Source organism: Cupressus sempervirens, chromosome 8, assembly GCF_028749045.1.
Source record: "Cupressus sempervirens isolate cs-2001-9-10 chromosome 8, ASM2874904v1, whole genome shotgun sequence".
NCBI lineage: Eukaryota > Viridiplantae > Streptophyta > Pinopsida > Cupressales > Cupressaceae > Cupressus > Cupressus sempervirens.
Window position 1 is genome coordinate 453698916 of NC_143125.1, and position 20120 is coordinate 453719035.

Sequence of the window (20120 nt, forward strand, 5' to 3'; positions counted from 1 at the left end):
GGTAGAATGCATCTCGGACTGTTGTGGCAGCCACAAGGGTCATCTAGGGCTCTTCCCATGGAAGCACCTTTGTGCCTTGCAATTAGCTAGATAACAAGTAGCTCCGTGGTCCCAGAAGAAGATTTGCGTCGGGCAGCTGGTCGGTGATGGGGAAGCGGGTCAGTGGCAGTGCCCTTGGAAGCAGCTCAGCGGTGGAGGGGGAGTCAAACCTTGAAGCTGCTGGAAAAACAGATCTAAGGCCAATACTCTTCTTATCGTCTTGCAAGCCCATTCGCGATTTATGACCGTCCATGCAAAAAAATGGATGGGAATCTTTAATCAATAAAAAAGAACACTAGACACCCTCAAACTTTAAAATTATCTCTTACATTAATGAATTTTTGCCCACTCTAAAGAAGTACAAACGGGCAAAATGAAAGCCGAACTTCTTTAAAAGTAAAATGCGGTGAGCGTGGATCGAACACGCGACCTTCAGATCTTCAGTCTGACGCTCTCCCAATAGTCTGGAGCATTAATTTTTAAAAAATGTGTTAAAAAAGTCAACACAGAAAAGCCGTCCGCACAAAAAATAACGTTCCTCATAAGTGTGGTATCTGGTGTGGCGTGCGGGCGAGGAACTTTCTGGTTCCAGGATTTTAGTCCCACATTCAGTAGGACGTTCAGAATGCGTGGACTAGGCACCCTATAAATTAGCCGCCTGGAATTCACCATCTCCACGGAGCCGCGTGGTGAAGACAGGGCGAACTATTCTTTTGCCTTTTACTAAAGAATACCGTGTTTTAGCCACTAAGCGGTATACGCTTATTTTTGGAGGCTTTCTCTTTCTTTATTGAGGAAAAGGCTCAATGGTACTAATCGCAAAACTTCACCTTTTCTTAATGTATTTCTACCTATTAGCGGCGTCTGAGGACATCACCAACAAATTTAGTGTCAAAATCCTCATCAATGAACGTATGTAAACCCTCTCAAATAAATCAGGAATAACCTTGGCAAATACTGGAAGAAACACTTCCAACCATGTAAAAATAGCCTAACAATGTTTCTTCCAACCGTGTAAAAATAGCCTAAATCGTCAATGAGTGTATGTACACCCAAGTGTATGTAAACCCTCTCAAACAAATCAGGCATCACCTGGTCACTTCCAACCATGTAAAAATAGTGGAAGAAACACACTTCCAACCATGTAAAAATAGTGGAAGAAACACTTTCAACCATGTAAAAATAGACTAATTGAGTTCATTTGTTTTTCAAGTTGCTAAAAGCAAGTGATATCCAATGGGTCAATGAGTTTGACCCAAAATCACACAGTTAAATCCTGATAGCAATATCACAAATTCACTGGGTGTGGAAATTATCTCATACTTATCAAGTGATACCCATTTTGACAAAATAGCAAGTGGTTGTTCCTTAAAAAGGGTTATGGAATTCCCTCTATAACACTTGAGTTATGGAAGTGTGAATGTTGTATTGAGCTTGAGTTAACATTGATCAAGTATTAATGCTGTAAAGTATTAATGTTGTATTGAGTTAGTATTGATTTCTAAATCTAGTGTTAAGTATCTTAGGTAGTGTACTATATTAAAATATATTTTATATTTATAGGCATATGTATTGACCTTATAGTTTGAGGGTTACTTTGTAGGGCATTACATACAGTATTAGAGCATATTTCACACATTCAAAACTTTGGCATATATGTGTTTGTTGTGCTCATTGTATTTGTTGTGTGTGACATGAGGTTATTAAAAAACACATCTTGATTGTTTATTTGGTCTTACAATTGTTTGATTTCATCCTATGAATGTGTCTGTGCAATCCTAATTTTCACTTACTAGTATTTGGAAGTGTAAACTACAAATTGGATACCCCAAATTGTTAATGCCATGACTTTCTACTCAATGCTCAAAATTGAAATCATTTGCAATTTTTTAAAAAGCTATTTAATTGATCTAATTTTAATTCTTTATAAACATACTACAATAGCCATTTTAAGAAACTTTTGACATTTTGAACATCAAATTTCACTCTAAAGAACTCTAAAATGTGATTTACTTAATCATAGAAAGTTACCTTAAATTGGAGAGTTTTAGAAGTTTTAGACTACTTGGACCTATCACAATATGGTTTGGATGTTTGGTTATATTTCATCTCATCCAAGGTTGATTTTTTTGGGTATTGTGTTGGGAGATCTGGTGGCTAGCGTGTTTCTTAGGTGCCTTGGTTTGACAATGGTGAGTTCATGAAAACAAATATTAAGGTAATAGATGATGGAGGAAGGATACATTTTCACCTATTTCGTGTAGTGTCTCTAATAAATAAGCACCTCTTTACAAGATCCTCATAAGAAGGCTAGGAACATAGGTGGAATGTCTCTTGTCACTTGTCAGTGTATAATATCCATGGTGTGGATGTTTAGCTGGACGTGGTTTTCTTGTCACCCATGATCTAGTCTAATTTTCTATATGTATGTGTTGGTTCTTTCTTTTGAGGATGGTAGTAGTGGTCATTGAGTCACTCAATTGATTTGTGTTCTCTTCTCCAATGTTGCAATTGACTAGTGTCTTTAGATTATCGTGAGTATTTGTTGATTGGATCCTAATGGAGAATTGAACTTGTATTTAGTGATAATTTTTTTAAATGTGATGGAAACATAACTGATCCATGTTTGTTATTTTTTTTTTCATAGTTAAATTAGAAATATGATTACATCAGGAATTGATAATGTTATATATTGATGTATGAAATGAAATCTACATGTTTAACAGTGAAAAGTAACAAAACATCACTAATATATTATTTGGGTCAATGTTGTATATTCCCAATTTTGGACAAAAGTTTTTATATTATGAGAAACCATGAGTTTTACTACTACATAACATTGTGTAGAAGTAAATTAGATCATTTAAATCATGTATATCATGCATATGTTCATATGTTGAATCCCATGTAATATTTGCAGTGTTTCCATGTGATTCTATGATGATCTTACCTATATCATGTTTCTCAATTTGTGAAGTTAACTCAAAGTTCTATATTGTGGCAACATTCCATGATAGGTCAAGGTGTTGTTTAAAATCATTTTGTGAGTTAGTTATGTTTGTTTAGCATCTGTAACAATAATATTGACTCACAATAGGATTTTATTCACCCTCTTTTATGGAAATATCCTATGGAATAAATGTTGTTTATGTCTTCTCATTCTCAATATGGTAGATAGCCTCTAGTAGAATCATTGTGAACCCTATTGATCTTGGATTGAAAAGTTAAGAGGTTTAGTTGGCTACTATTTGGAGTAGGCGTGTAAACTCGACTACTATTTGGAGTAGGCATGTAAAACATTCTTGTGGAAAGATCAAGAAGTTCTTTATGTTTTCCTTGTGTCATGATCCTAAATTAATGATAATTGTGTGTACATCCTTGATTTTTTATTGTTATTACACGAATCCTACACATGACCCTAATTTGTGCATTAAGTGCATACTATGTATGTTATTAGAAAAAACTTTTGAGGAAACTCCCTCGCATAATGATATGTTTGCATGATATGGAAAATTTTAAATGGATGAAAATTTCTTTAAACATGAAAAATGCATAACAAAATGTGAAAGTCATGCATATAAAGGTAGAGTTAGAGATGACTAATTCTATAGTGTCATTGGGTGCATTCTATAATGTTTCTTAGGGCTTTTTATTTCTAGGTATCATGTACTGGTTATTCCCTTTAGATAGATGGTACTAGTTAGAATATCATGTAAATGTGTTTTAAGGTTTAATGATTTATTTTTGGTTGATTGATAAGTTATCTCATGGGTGAACCCACAATAATGGGTTCCACTTTAGTGGGACGAACAAAGTTAGAAAATTTGCCAAATTTTCGGATTCCTAATTGCTAACTGTTCGTGCGAACAACAAAGACCTGTTCACGCGAACACGTGCCTTGCACATGTTCGCGCGAACATGTAAACATCTAAAAAGGCATGTTCGCACGAACATGCGCAGTGTACATGTTCGCGCGAACATGTGTAGCGCCGATTTCTGGCGCTTAAATTGCCTCTTTTGACTTTTAGAAGTCATTTTCACGGCGACTGTTGATCGGGCGAACGCGCATTTTGTGTACCTCCGTCAGCGTCATCCAGTCATTTTCCTTCTCATTCTCATCATCAGGTATGTGTAAATAGTATTAATTTAATGTTTTTAAAGTATTTTTTAATGTTATTAAAGTTGATTTTAATGTTTTCTATTCATTTTTTTAATGTTTTAAAAGTATATTTGAATGTTATTTACATTTTTAATGGTTTTGAAAGTATATTTAAATGTTAATTTAATATTTTTATTGTTTATTTATATTAATTTAGAAAACAGAAACATATTATATAGAAAACATTAGAAAACAATTTTAGAAAACATTAGGAAAAATAATAGAAAATTTAGGAAAAACATTAGAAATCAAATTTAGAAAAAACATTACAAAAATATTAGAGAATTTATAATTTAATATAAAATTTAGAAAACAAATTTCGAAAAAAGTAAAAAAATATTAAATAAATATTAGAAAATTTAGGAAAAATATTAGAAAATTTAGAAAAAAAATTACAAAAACATTAGAAAACTTATAATTTAATATAAAACTTAGAAATTTTTTTTATAAAAAATTAGAAAATTTAGAAAAAACATTAAAACAAATTAGAAAATTTAGAAAAAAAATATTACAAAAAAATTAGAAAATTTAGAAAACAAATTTAGAAAAAACATTACAAAAATATTAGAGAATTTATAATTTAATATAAAATTTAGAAAAAATATTAAAAAAATATTAGAAAATAAATTAAGAAAAACATTAGAAAAAATATTAGAAAATTTATAATTTAATATAAAATTTAGAAAATAATTTTAAAAAAAAAATTACAAAAAACATTAGAAAATTTAGAATTTAATATAAAATTTAGAAAACAAATTTAGAAAAAACATTACAAAAACATTAGAAAATTTATAATTTAATATAAATTTTAGAAAATAAATTTAGAAAAAACATTAGAAAAAAGTTAGAAAATTTATAATAATATAAATTTTAGAAAAAAAATTTAAAAAAAATTAGAAAATTTATAATTTAATATAAAATTTAGAAAACAAATTTATAAAAACATTAGAAAAAATATTTAAAAAAACATAAGAATGTAGATTAAAATGTATATTTTATTTCATAAATGTACATGTAAATATGTTCATGTGTTAGATATAGACGTGCATACATATGTTTTCAATATTCATGTTTAAATGTACATATGTTATTATTTTTAATGTCTTAATAATTAGAAGTATATAATTAACTATATAATTCAATGACATGTCTTAAGGGGAGATCCTAAATTATACATATATAAGAATGTAGATTACTTTGCATATCTAGGTATGAATATAACATACATGTACATCCAAACCCTAACCCTAACCTAACCAAACCCTAACCTTGATCTTAAAATTTAATTTCTAAACCCAAGATTATAAATGATAATAAATACCCTAAATCATAATCTTGAACCAAATCATAAACTTCATATGCTAAGTTCCCTCATGTATTACAACTAGCAATCACACCTTAGTGTGCAATGGGTACGCCGTAGATGTATGGAAGATCAATTATGTATGTCCTATTTTTAATCTCTCCCTCTCATCCTCTCTATTTCTCCTCATCTCTTTACCATTCTATCCTATAATCTATATCTATAATTATAGTCATTCACAGTTAAAACATTTTCTATTTTAGATTTGTTCACACAAGTTTCATAATAATAAAACTTGGGCAATTCTCACAAGACAACCCACTGCACATTGCACTGCATTTTTAAGCTCTTCCCGAGAATCGAGTTAGCAACTCAAGAATTGAACCTAATAAGTCTTCCATACAATGGAAAGCACCCTATCTCTAAAACACATTTCTCAAATTCTTACAATCTCAAAAAATACCTCTATAAAACTGCATTAAATATAATATAAAAGAGAACAAAGAAAAATGAGACCTGGTTTGCATTTGTAGAAAAATCTCCGTAAGTAATTCTGGGAACAAATTTTTCATTTTCAATTTTTTCGGGAGCTATTTGTCTTAGAGGTAATACTTGGTGAATTTGAACGCTGTCTTTTTGGGCAAATTCTCCTTCCTCTTCACTATCTTCATATTCTACCAGATTTTCGTACGCATACAAATATACATAATTATAAATTATTGTGAGAAATAAAATACATAGATGCAAAATAAAATCTGTATAATACAATGAATCATATGCCACACTCGGCATACCATTTTAAATTAATAGCAAATTAACATAAATCTTGGCAAGCTAAGAAATTTTTTCACTGCGAAAGTTTCTGGCTACCAAAGAGTGATGAGAGAATGAATTTATGCTTGCTCTAACATTGAGGTCCGTGTAACTTGTTGGCACTCAAAATTGTATTCCCGTTTTGATTGCCTGTTCGTGATTTTGAGTCAGTTTTGCCCCCTATACACGCTTTTCATGCTTGTGTCCTGGCTGTTTTCTTGTTAGTCAATGTGGTGTTTTATGTTTCTAACATCTTTCTTTCAGCCTATGCATATGTTTCATGATGATAAACTGACATTCTGAGCCATTCAGTGAAGTTCCATTTTGAGCGTGTGTCATTTTGCATTTTCTGCCCAAGTGTCAAACAGTGGTTAGAAGCCCTAATTGCCTTTGAATATCTTTTACCTGGTTATATTTCATGGTTCTCCACTTTGAGGATTTATAATATGCATAACAAAGAACCTATGTTTCAATTTTCAAGTCGTTTTGACATGTTTTGACTAGGTTTTGAACCTCTCAAAGTTGGTCAGTTACCTTTGTTGTAAATCTGCAAATTGTGCATTTTTCCAGGTAGCCCTGTTTGACAGGTAATAACTTTTGACCAGTTGAATCAAATGAGAAAATTCCTTTTGCATCATTTTCTAGGGGTCAGAGACTTACTATGCTCCAGATTTGAAGTCATGAAGAATCCGTTTGATCAGTTTTCAAATGCGTTTCCGGATGCAATTTATAGAGTTTCACTGGTAATCAGAGATGCACATTGTTCAGGTGCCCTTTTTGTGATGCTATATCTTTTGATTCGAGATTGGTGGGATTGAATGGTTTGTTCCTCTGAATTCTACTCTGAAAATACTTTAAGTGTGCCAATTTATAGACCTTGAAGAATCCGTCTTCACACTTTTCTAGGGCCTTTCCATTTGCCAAAAATGTTATTTTGTTGTTGTTCCTTGTCCTGCAGTTCTAGGTTGCCAACTTCAGATGCTTGCCAAACATGCCCCGTGATTCGTCATGAGCCCAAATCACAGAATCATACTCTTCTCATGGCAAAGTACTAGTGCCCCAGTTTTCAAAATCCCAAGTGCTCATTTATTCAATTTTCGAAGCTCAAACCAAACGCACTTTGTGGTTTTCTGACTTGTTTAATCTGCAGGTAGTTTTAATTGGGCATGTTCAGAGGTCAATATCTTTTGACTCTGATGTCGTCATGTGATGAGATTTTGCAGGCCTGTTGAACGTGTCAGAGAGATGATATATCCAAGGTTTCAGAGCCCGATCACATGTTTGAATCAGTTTTTAAAGCCAGGCAACAGGCCTCCTGACACAATTTTCTCAATGGTGCAAACATGTTTTTAAATGGTTTTTAATGATCAATCAGTCGTCAAAATTGGTGAATAGCCCTGCTGCCTTTATCCCACATTGGCGAGGATGGGGGACTCTTAGTCATTTTAATACCTAGTAGTGGAAAGGCTTAAGTGTTTAAACGATGATTCAATCAATTCTATGGTTGTCGAAGGCCTCTTCGCTAGAATGCACCGTTGATTGTAAAAGTTAGCTTGAGTTCTTTCATATGGAAATGCCTACGGCGTAATTATAGTCGTTCACAGTTAAAAATTTTTTCATTTCAGATTTGTTCACACAAGTTTTATAATAATAGAACCTGGGCAATTCCCACAAGGCAACCTACTGCACATTGCACTACATTTTTAAGCTCTTCCCGAGAATCGAGTCAGCAGCTCGAGAATTAAACCTAATAAGTCTTCCATACAATAGAACCCACCCTATCTCTAAAACACATTGCTCAAATTCTTACAATCTCAAAAGATACCTCTATAAAACTGCATTAAATATAATATAAAAGAGAACAAAGAAAAATGAGACATGGTTTGCATTTGTAGAAAAATCTTCGTACATAATTCTGGGAACAAATTCTTCATTTTCAATTTTGTCAGGAGCTATTTGTCTTAGAGTTAATACTTGGTGAATTTGAAGGCTATCTTTTTGGGTAAATTCTCCTTCCTCCTCACTATCTTCATATTCTACCAGATTTTCATACGCATACAAATTTATACATAATTATAAATTATTGTGAGAAATAAAATACATGGATGCAAAATAAAATCTGTATAATAACAATGAATCATATGCCACACTTGGCATACCATTTTAAATTAATAGCAAATTAACATAAATCTTGGCAAGCTAAGAAATTTTTTCATTGTGGAAGTTTCTAGCTGCCAAAGAGTGATGAGAGAATGAATTTATGCTTGCTCTGACATTGAGGTCCATGTAACTTTCTCAAGTACGTGTCTTTGATGGCTTTAGTTCTCATTTAATTTCTATAATTGTAATATAAATGTATATATTAGAGGAAAGGTCCCAATGGTTATGTATGTAAGATTTTTATGTTTGATTTTTCTTTGATTATTTTATAATGATCACAATATGTTTAAATAATTTCACCTTATTAGCTAAGTTCTAACCAAAACAATTATAAAGTATGGAAAATGAAAGTCCTCGATATATCAAAGTTATACTTGACACATCAAGAGTATTGAAAGAATTGCAACCTATGTATTTGTAAGGGTTTCACATCAATATTTAAGAATATTTATATAGGTGATCATAAGGTCTTAAATCTTACCCTAAAATTGAGCCTAATTACACTAAAACCCTATTTCAAAACCTAATTGAGTCCTAACTTACATTAAAATTAAAACAAGTTGACCCTAATCCTAAATTGTTAAAAACTACATTTGAGATACATGCACATACATGAAACTTATGACCTTTGTTTTAAATGATATATATTTAACCCAACTTGAAACCTAAACCTCGAAACATTATCATTTAAGAGTAATAATACGGGCCCTTTAATTGAATTCTCTAATAATACGGACCCTCAAAGCATAATAAAGTCCTAGAACAATAAATTAACTCTAACCATAACCAAACTCTCAACTTTAAAGTTATCTTATACTTATATGCAAATTAATCTAGGTCTGGATGTGTTATAGATTATCTAGGTCCATGATGTGTGATGTATATTCAGTTACATGTGTATAATTTTTAATTTTAAAAATAAAAAATTATGTGTACAGTAGGAAATTTAGCTCTTCATACATTTCTACAAATATGGCTTCACACGATCAGCTTGATGCGGCTCCTAGTGCGACACCTGATGTAGTTCCTGTTGCGGCTCCTGGTGCGACACCTCATGTAGTTCCTACTTTGGCTCTTACTGTGGCACAGGTTGATGCGGTTCCTGTTGCAGCCCCTAATGTAGTTCCTGATTTGGCTCCTCATGTAGCTCATAGTGGGGCTCGTGCTATAGCTTCTGGTGGGGCTCGTCGTGTACCTCGACGTAGGGCTCGTCATGTAGCTCATGTTTCGGCTCCTGGTGTGGCTTCGATTCCAGGTCAAGCTACATCTGCAGCTCCTACTAGAGGTCCTGCTGCACCATCTCCACGCATCGATATTGATGCTGTATTTTCATTTTCAGAGTAGGAGGTTGCCAGACTGCAGCACTCTATATTGACCTCCGATGATGGTCTTTATAGAGACATATGTGTTATGATATGTAGGAGTTTATAGGATTTGACATCTAGGTTCAGAGCTCACCATTCATTTACTCCTGACATATTAGCTTCCATATCTAGGGAGCTTAGGGCTGAGGTTTCAGGAACTGCATCGTTCGATGATGTCAAGAGGGTAGCCCCCAAAGACATCATCTAGAGAGAGCTCTTACCAGAGTATGAGGGGACACAGGGTAGGGTGAGAGGCTACAGAGTCACACGATGCAGAGACCCTATTATTGCTAGCATGATCTATCCATGATTTTTAGCTGCACATGGTCGTTATCCTAATAACGACCAGATACCCCTTTATTTTGCACAACAGTTGTATGCTGAGTTTTGTATAGGGCTCAACGTCAACTACCTTGATATTCCTGGTTATTACGGACAGGGGCATGGTCGGATCGCAGATCGTGACCAGTATCACAGTGTAGATCATCTACCACCTGCAGATCTTAGACAGTTTGTTGGACTGAGGATGCCTCCTGTGACTCCTGCACATTCACCTATTGCAGATAGAGTCATCATTGCTTCCTAGAGGGAAGCAATTGACACTATTGGGCAGATTGCATCTATGGTGGCTAGTATCACGTCAGATTCTATTGGTTGCTATCTTCATAGTCGATGTCCTCGTCCACTTGGTAGACCATCTTCACAGGCATCTAGTAGCACTTCAGGTGCCTCCTCTGATGATGCATATAGAGCTGCTGGGCTACCACGACCAGTCGATATTCGTGGTCTTTCAGGACAATAGACACATATGGATATGGAACTGTATTTTTTGGAAGATATGTTGCACTTTATTAGCTATATTTCCAATACATAGAGGATTCTATTACACTCAGTGATGGATGTTGTTAGACAGCATCAGAGCCCCGACATAGTTCCACAAACACAAGCCGCCACTCCAGTGATAGATGATACACCTATGCATAGCTCATAGCATTCGACACCAGGCTCACGACACTCTACAGATGACTCGAGCATACGAGTTGGAGATGTCCATATCACAGCTGAGGGTCTTGATGATTTTGGTGAGCAGTTGCGAGGCTTGTCTGAGATTGATACTAGTTCGAGCCTGGGTATTTCATCATACATGGACCTTTTGTTCAGACCTGGCAGCACTGATTCTACACCATTAGCCAGCCAGTTACACAGTCCACTTCACTCAAATCTACTAGGAGTTGGACCTGGAGTTTCAGGCTCAGGTGCATCAGTAGATGATACAATGGAGTCTGTTGATCATCCTCCACCTCCGGAGACCTAGGTACATATATAATTTATTTTAATTTTAAATATATATGAAATTAAAAAATATGTTCATTTATTGAAAAATTTAGTTCAGATATATATGTAGATATTTAATTTAATCTTTAACTCATAATAAATCATGTAGGCACAGGTTGCTGAGCACAGGGTTACACATACTGTTGGTTCAGGGCATCATGTACATGAGAGAGATGATTCTATTGAGGCACCTGGTAGTGCTTAGGTACTTGAGTTTTAAATAGTTTGTTTAAAGTTATTTAAATATTTTGAAAACTAGATATATATATATATATATATATATATATATATATATATATATATATATATATATATATATATATGCAAGTTCGTATTTAATTTGAATGTACATGTACATGATGCACGTATGTATATATATGTTTTAAAGATAAAACTCTAAGACATGTGTATGTATATATGTATATATATTTGCAGGGCTCGGTTGATGCGCCTTGACGAGAGGATGTACAAGAGACTCGATTAGAGGGTCGTGCTATTCGTATGCGTCTTGAGGGGTCACTCTAGTAGTAGATCAGATTTATATATTTTTTGATGCATTTATATATTGGAGGTCCAGTTTACATGTACACATCATGTGTATTTCAGTTCCTTGATGACATACATGTACTTTCGCTATTTATTTGATTATTGAGTATTTCAGTAGTTAGATACCAGATCACATGTACGTATATATGACTTTTTATATTTTGCTACATACGTGTATTTATTCAAGATTTACAGTTTGCATTTCAGATACATAGAGATATATTAGATCTGTAGATGTTTATTTTTGAGACGTGTACATATGTGTACATATGTGTATTTTTTTTGCACGTTATAGCTATAGAATATGATCTTGAGACGTGTGTACATGAATATCAATTATCAATTAGTAGGAAGTTAGAAAGATACATATTTCTTAAATTATCAATTATTAACCTGCTAAAGATAAATATTAGTTTTATGTGGATAAAAATATGTTAATTAGGTAAGCCAATACATTAATTTAGAAAACTTTTACAAAATATAATATTAAAAAAACATATTAATTTAAACTAATTTAAACTTTAAGGGTACATGACCGTAGATGTAATAAAGTAACATTAAAATATATAGTTTTTTAATAAACTAACCTAAATGATAACTATGAACTTATAATCTTACAATTTTAAAAACACATTTAATTTTCACTTATGAAATTCAATCTAGTTTGAAAAAAAGTTGATAAATGAATTTAAATTATTAAATTCATCCATGGTACAATTAATTTAAATTATTAAATTATATAGTGTTTTAATAAACTAATGATAATTAAGAACATATGATCGTACAACTAAAAACACATTTAATTCAAGATGAAATTCAATAGTTTGAAAAGAAGTTGATATTCAAGAATTGTAAGATATTAAATTATTTTTAATATAAATCTATAGATAATGATTGTGTAAGTTTGAACTAAATTAAAGCCTATTTATATCAAGTTGTTAAATTATTAAATTCATACATGTGGTACAATTAATTTAAATTATTAAATTATATAGTTTTTTAATAAACTAATGATAATTAAGAACTTATGATCATACAATTCAAAACACATTTAATTCAAGATGAAATTCAATAGTTTGAAAATAAGTTGATATTTAAGAATTGTAACATATTAAATTATTTTTGATACATATCTATAGATAATGAAATTGTGTAAGTTCGAACTAACTTCTAGCATATTTAAAACACTTGTTGTTAAATTATTAAATTCATCCATAGTATAATTAATATTATAGTTTTTTAATAAACTAATGATAACTAAGACTATGATCATACAATTAAAAACACATTTCATCAAAGTTGATATTCAGATTATTATAAAATAAATCTCAAAGGTCTAATCAACCATGATGTACACTTATAACATGTAATATCTTTTCATGATCTTCACTATCTAGTCTCCACTTGCGACGTACACGCTTAAGTTTGACTGGATGTAGACAAAGCTCGGTAGCAATGACTAGGCGGTTGTATTGTAAAACCTTGTTGTCACGTTGATAATCAACAAAGTGTATTCCATGTTGGAGTATTTTGTCTTGCTTCAAATATGTTCCCTCTACCACAATAGAACCTGCACCACAAATTTAAGTATTTTAAAATTTGATAGATATAAAGTTACCTAGACATATATATATATTTATTTAAATATGTATCTGAATACATGTATATGTATAATTTACCTATAGGGAACAACATTCCATCGCTTTCTTCAGGGTCATATAACTTTGTCCTCTCTGCATTACATCTCAATAAATAATAACTGACACCTTCATGATTTCCAGGTTCAATAATCACTACAAAGACATCTCCTGCATAACAAACTTATACATGAATGTATGTGTATCATATATATAACACCGTTGAAATCAATTGATAATTAATTAACAAGTTGAGATTAATTTTTATGATACTCACCCACTTTTACCAATCCAGAGATATGATTATAATCATTAGAAATCAATGGAATATCATCAAAATTTTCATCATCTTTATCAAATGTATCGATAACATCAAGTGGTACCGAAATCCATGCACCTGTATATCCACGTGTTTGATTGATGCATTCTTCAAAGTCTTCATCAATGCAACTATCACAAAAACATGAGCATTCTCTTGTCTTCAATGTCCAATTGCAATTATCTATACTCATGACTGAATATAAGGAACGTGTCTTTTCTATCCTCTTGCAACCATGCATGTTTTTTCTATTAACACCTGAAAGTTTGAATTAAATTGAAAATATAGACAAATTAAATTTAAACTTCAATGAATTGAAAAATAAAACTTAACAATAAAATTTGGGAACTTAATTGCATAAAAGTTAAACAAACGTACACATCCATACTTGTTATCTCCCAGAAGACTCTATATGGTACCTGTCGACTCGTGGTTGATGATGTCCTAACCTCATCTAATGCAAAATGAGTCTCACACCATTCAACAACATCATGTGCATCATTTATACGAACTCCCTGATAATTCATTTGATACTTTCGCAAAGCACGTTTGATGCAAGCTCCAACACCATCATGTTCACCTTTTCCATGGCCACTCTCGAAGAAATTCCATATGTGTTTTATATTCTCATTGTGATGACATCTACACAATGCATAAAATGGTCTAGATGATTTAAACTGTGCGGCACATCCATCAGACCAAACATAATGTTTATCAAAATTTATGTTTCTTTCTTTCAAATTAGAAAAGAACATATTGAAGCAATGTTCTACATAGTTAATGTCATGTTCTTTATCATCACTTATATAAAACTGATATTCCTTTATAATTACTCATGCTTGAACTATACTCTGAACACCATCCAAATCTAACTGTGCATGTCTATAACAAACATGTACCATAATAGTGACCTACTTATTAGAGTAATAATCTGATTGAATTGCTTTTTGATGAACAAAGGAATAGTTCTCTGCAAAATCAACAACTGATACAATTGTTCCAAGTGGAAAATTATCTCTCAGAGTTTGAAACTGTTGTGCTTGGCACTTTGCAAAAAATGCATGACGAATATAAGGTTGAATCAATTTCTTAAATCTATCCATAAATGTTAGAACAGGCAACTCCTCTTCAACATATTCCAACCTTTTTGTTTCTTTCCCCAACTTTGTTTCATTCTTGACATACTTGTAACTTTTGCAATTCAATATTTTTGTGACATCAATATTTTCAATTTTCAAAGGAAATAGAGCCAATTCACCACATGTTTCACATAATCCTTTGATGCAATTTATTTGACCAGTTGGATCATCTATGTTGTCATACAAAATGGATGACATAAACTCACTTCTCCTACTAGGAGGAGCAGCATGAAAACCATATGTGTCTTCTACAAACTTTCGAAATACTTGATAGTGGAGATCAAACTCAATATGATGACAACAACAACACGTTTCAAACACTTTGTTTGACCTCACAAAGTATGGCTTCAATTTTTCAAACAATGTTTGCCCAAATTTTATATTAGGATGTTGACTACAAAAAGACACATATAACTCATGTTGTGTTGTGTCCAACCAATGTTTTTATGATGTTCATATTGACCAGGTGCAATCCTATGCCTAATAACATCTCTACTATTTGATGAAGGACGAGTGTTATCAATCCAAAATGATATGATTAATTTTTTTAATAACTCTTCAATCCTATCAGAGCGAGGTGCTCTACACATGATTGCCCAATTGCCCTCCATAGTACTGTCATCCACAATTAATCTTCTCTTAACATATTCTCTCATTGTTTTCCTACTAAAACCCATTTCAGACGAAATTGAAGATATTTGTCTATTTTGGGTCATATTCTTACTTACAACAGACATCAACATCACTTTTCTTGCCATAGACTTATCTTTAGTTCGAGAGTGTTTTCCTATGTTTCTCAAACCTTGTTTAACATTTTCAATTAGATCAGTTTGCATGTTAGAAAATCTTTTTTTTTTGATGTTGTGTCTACACCTAACAATTTCAATGCCTCTTGCAACTTCTTTTGTGTAAGAAAAAGTGAAAGCAACTGAGCTTGTTCAAGTGTTTCAGTGTTATCAAATTGAGTCATAATTTCTCTTATCTTCTTATTCATTGACCTTTTCTTAGACAAACTTAATGATTGAACACTAGTTGCAAGTTTTCTCAATTTATCCACAATCCGTTTTAAGTAAATGATCTAAATTCTTATGAAAAATATTATTCTTTATAGATTGGAAAATATTTAAGATTTCATCCATACCAATTCTTGCACCTGATCCCAACCCTTCTCTGACTTCTGTTACTAGAATTTCTACAAGGACTTATCTTGAGCCTTCTCCAACATCCATTGTTTGAGATTTTGTAGGGAAAGATTCTGACTCTTCTCCGGCTTCTGTTATTTGAACCTCTATAGGGAGTGATCTTGAGCCTTCTTCAACATTCATTGTTTGAGATTCCATAGGGAGTGTTCCTGACCTCTCTCCCATATGCACTGCTTCTACTTCTGTTGAGGCTTCTTCAACATTTCCTTCACCTTGTTTAATTCGATGATAACGTGCCACAGTCTTCTGAATATTTCTTTGTTCTGCTTCATCAGATCTTTTCCTTGCATACTTTTTCTGCCTTCCTCTCTTGTTTCCCATTATAAAATAATAATAATAATAATTTATCCCTTGCCTCAAGATAAATTTTGCGCAATAACCAGATAAAAAAATCACTGTACGAATTTGTCTATCGCTGTCAGTACTTTTAAATTATTTGACAGAAATCAATAGAATGCAGTCGTTTGCAACAAGGCATAAATATTCTTCATTATATGACTAAAATCTGTGAGTCGCATTCTTTACAAGTAGCAAAGCACCAAATCCTTCTTAAGCCATCATTGAATCACAAACAAATAACATGGTATGAATACTAGAATATTTGTCCTAAAAAATTAATTTTTCTTTCTTATAAAATATATAATTGTTTTGTCTCTTTAATTTTTTCGTTCTTATTGTAGGACTAAAAAAATGGGTTAAATGCATAACATACTATGAGAAATCACAAAACTCAATCAACATACATTAGCACTCACTAGTCTACCATGAAAACCAAACTAATCAAAAGAAGCAAACACAAGGTTAGAAACCCCCTCTTTCATTTGTAACTCCCATTGTCCTTCTTTCTTCTACAAATGATGTAGCTCCAAAGTTTCCTAAAATGCAAATTTTGAGTGTTTTGAGTGATTTAGAGTGTTTCCTAAGGTCTTGGGATGCAATGCAAGGTGTGGAAGTGCAGATTAGGGTTTTGGAACCTAGAATGAAACACCTAATTACCAAGTGCACCGTAAAACTACCAAGTGCACCTTGAAACTACCAACTGCGCCCATGAAGTGTGTAGCTAGTAAAATAAGGTTGCAGTTGGTAAAAGAGGTCAAAACTAGATAATTAAGATGTGGGTATGCAAGATATGAGTGTTTTTGATATTTTTAAGTGTTTAGGGATGTTATGCAATGTGAGGAAATGTTAAATGACCTAGGGTTTTGATATGCAAAGTAAAAATTTCCTATGGATGTTATGCAAGTGCAAATGCAAGGTGTCGTTTTGAAGGTATGCAAGATGAAGATTATGATGTGCAAAATGAAGGTTAGGGTTATGTTTTGGACTTGGTAAGGATGTTAAAGGTAGGTGTATGCAAAGTGGACTATGCAAGGGATGGTTTCCTAGGGTTGATAATGACGTTTAGGCTATGCAAAATGAGGATAGGTGATCAAAAAGACAAGTTGGTTGATGGACAATTTGATAGGGTTTGATAGTGAAAATGATGCCAGGGTTTGAAAAATGCAATATGAGGGGGATATACCACTAGGGTAAGTCAAAAATGACATTTAGGAATATGATTATGCTAATGATAGCTTGGTATACATAAGGTTTTTTGAACTTAGGTGAAATCTTTACAAGGTATTAACCTAAGAGTTTAACGTTATGACAATAGACTTTGGATCTTGACCAAAAAAATGACAAAAAAAGATAAGATCAAAATGACAAAGCCAAATCTACCTTGACATAGGTAGCAGCTGGGAAGTTGGGTTGAAACTAAGGCAATTCTAAGAGCTATGTTTTCCAGATTTTTTGTTGAAAAATGGGTCAAACTTTACTAGTGCCTCTATAGAGAGATCCATAAAGACCCAAATGCTAAAACCTTAGCCTTAAGCTTTTGAGTCACCTATGGAGGTACACCAAAAAATTAACATAATTCAACTTACGATTTAGGAGATCTAGGTACCCGAAGTTAGCCTAAGCGACTACTAGGTCTCTTTCCCAAATTGGTGTCGTTGTTGGTGAATGCATTGATAGGCTCCACGAAAGGACTGAGATTGTTTTGGCCTAGTCATTTGCATTGTTTTTTATTTCAATAAAAGTAGCTTTTCACATTTCTAACAAAATAGAAGTTTATCGTTTAAATGCATTATTCATCTTCTTTTATTTTAAAATATATTATTTAATATATATTTAACCAAAAAAAAGGTATCTATGTAAATATGTATATGTATCATTATTACTATTTAATATAATTATACCTAATCTATTTAATCTATTATTAATTTTTACTTGAAAATAATAAATAAAATATATTACTCTTAAAATACATCCAAAATAAAACATGTCTTATGATATATTTTTTCTTATTCAAACATAAATATTTTCTTATTATGTTGATATTCACTCAAAAGGAGATTTAAATTTGAAATATTAGTAATATAACAATGTTGTAAAAGCTTCAAAAATAATTGAAATTCTTAAATATAAATTTATTCAATTAAATAGGTTGCATTAATTCTTATGTTTATAATAATTTAATGAAAAAATAATTTACAATTAAAATGTATAATTATTAATTATATTATAATGAATGTAAATATTTGCAATAGTTATATATAGATCACTACTCCAAATGATAATTAAAAGATAATATAGATAAAAAAATGTCATCTAAAAAACTTAAACTCGTAATATTAAATGATTCATAATAACATATTTTTTAATTTAAATATATAATTATTTGATATGTTATAATTGACATAAAGAAAAAATAATAACTTGAGAGAGAGAGAGAGAGAGAGAGAGAGAGAGAGAGAGAGAGAGAGAGAGAGAGAGAGAGAGAGAGAGAGATGTGGTTTGGTAGGGTGGGGGATGGAAAGGAGATAGAAATAGAGAATATGCAAAGGGAAGAGAAAGAGAGAGTGAGGGATTGAGAAGAAGAGGGATATGGAGATGAAAGGAAGAGATAAACAAAGATAGTGAGAATGAAATATATAACTAAGAGAAGGTAGAGAGGGAGATATAGGGATAGAGATGGATAAAGGGAGAGATGGAGAAGAAATATGGATATAGAGGAGAGGTGTATGTGGAGAAGAAAAGGGATAGGTGATGAGAGAAGTGAAAGGGGTATACAGAGATGGAGGGATGAATATAAAAATGAGACACAAGTAAATAGTGTTTGTGTGTGTGTGGGAGAGGGAGAGAGCAGTGAGGGAGAGACACATTCAAGGAGATAATTCAAAATGAATGCTCAAAATGATGTGTAGGACATCTGAAATGATGGTTAAAGTAGTCAAGATGAGGGTTGGGTATGCAAAGATGCAAGATGGAAGATGCAAAGTGATAATTTTTGAGGTGAAATGCAAAGGATGCAAGCTTAAATGCTAATGATTGCAATGTGAATATGAGGGATGCTAAAAAGGTGCTATATGAAGTCTATATGATGCAAGTATGAGGCTCAAACTATGAAGAATGCAAGTGGATGCTATGCAAGAGTGAAATCTATGTTTTGCCAAGCACGTTTAGGAGCACAAGTTGTCATGTTTTCCAAGGTTTGAATGTATTGAACCAAAGTTTGTGATGTTTTGACAATGTTTGATATTTTGACAAGGTTTTGCAAGTTTCCAAGGTGTAAATTTGAATGTTGGCTTTTATCTTGATTATGTTTTACACACACGCAAGACACATTAAGACAAGAATAACTGTTGTTAAAAGTGAATAGTCACACCACAACCTAGGCTTTAGGACTGTATCCACTGAATTCCTACTTGAACCAAAGTTCATCCGTGCTTATCCAGAGTGGACAACTTAGGACCTTGGCACCACAAGCTCCCCCTTACAGTGCACTCACTTCTCGGGGCTACCAAGATCCGCTTCCCAAGGGGCATGACTTCTAAAGGGACTATTGTCTCTACTAAGGACCGCGAGAATGTAGGATGTCTTCACGAGCATGGGTGACCCCTTGAGCCAGTGGATAGAAAGGATTTTGGCCACTAAAACATGGTTTTTAGTAAGGGCATTTCGTTCAGCAAGTGAGTGATAAACTTTCTCAGAAGGTCTCCCAGACTTGAGAACTAGGGTTTGATGCACCACAAGGGTACAGGAGGAGAGCTATCACTCAGC

The 20120-nt window shown here is 32.6% G+C and overlaps 1 non-coding gene across 1 annotated transcript; it reads left to right on the forward strand.

Moving 5' to 3' along the window:
* Positions 1-719: 719 nt before the first annotated feature.
* LOC149543179 (U5 spliceosomal RNA) lies at positions 720-838 on the forward strand. The gene has a single exon (XR_016355812.1). It is a non-coding gene; the product is annotated as a U5 spliceosomal RNA (small nuclear RNA).
* The last annotated feature ends 19282 nt before the right edge of the window (positions 839-20120 follow it).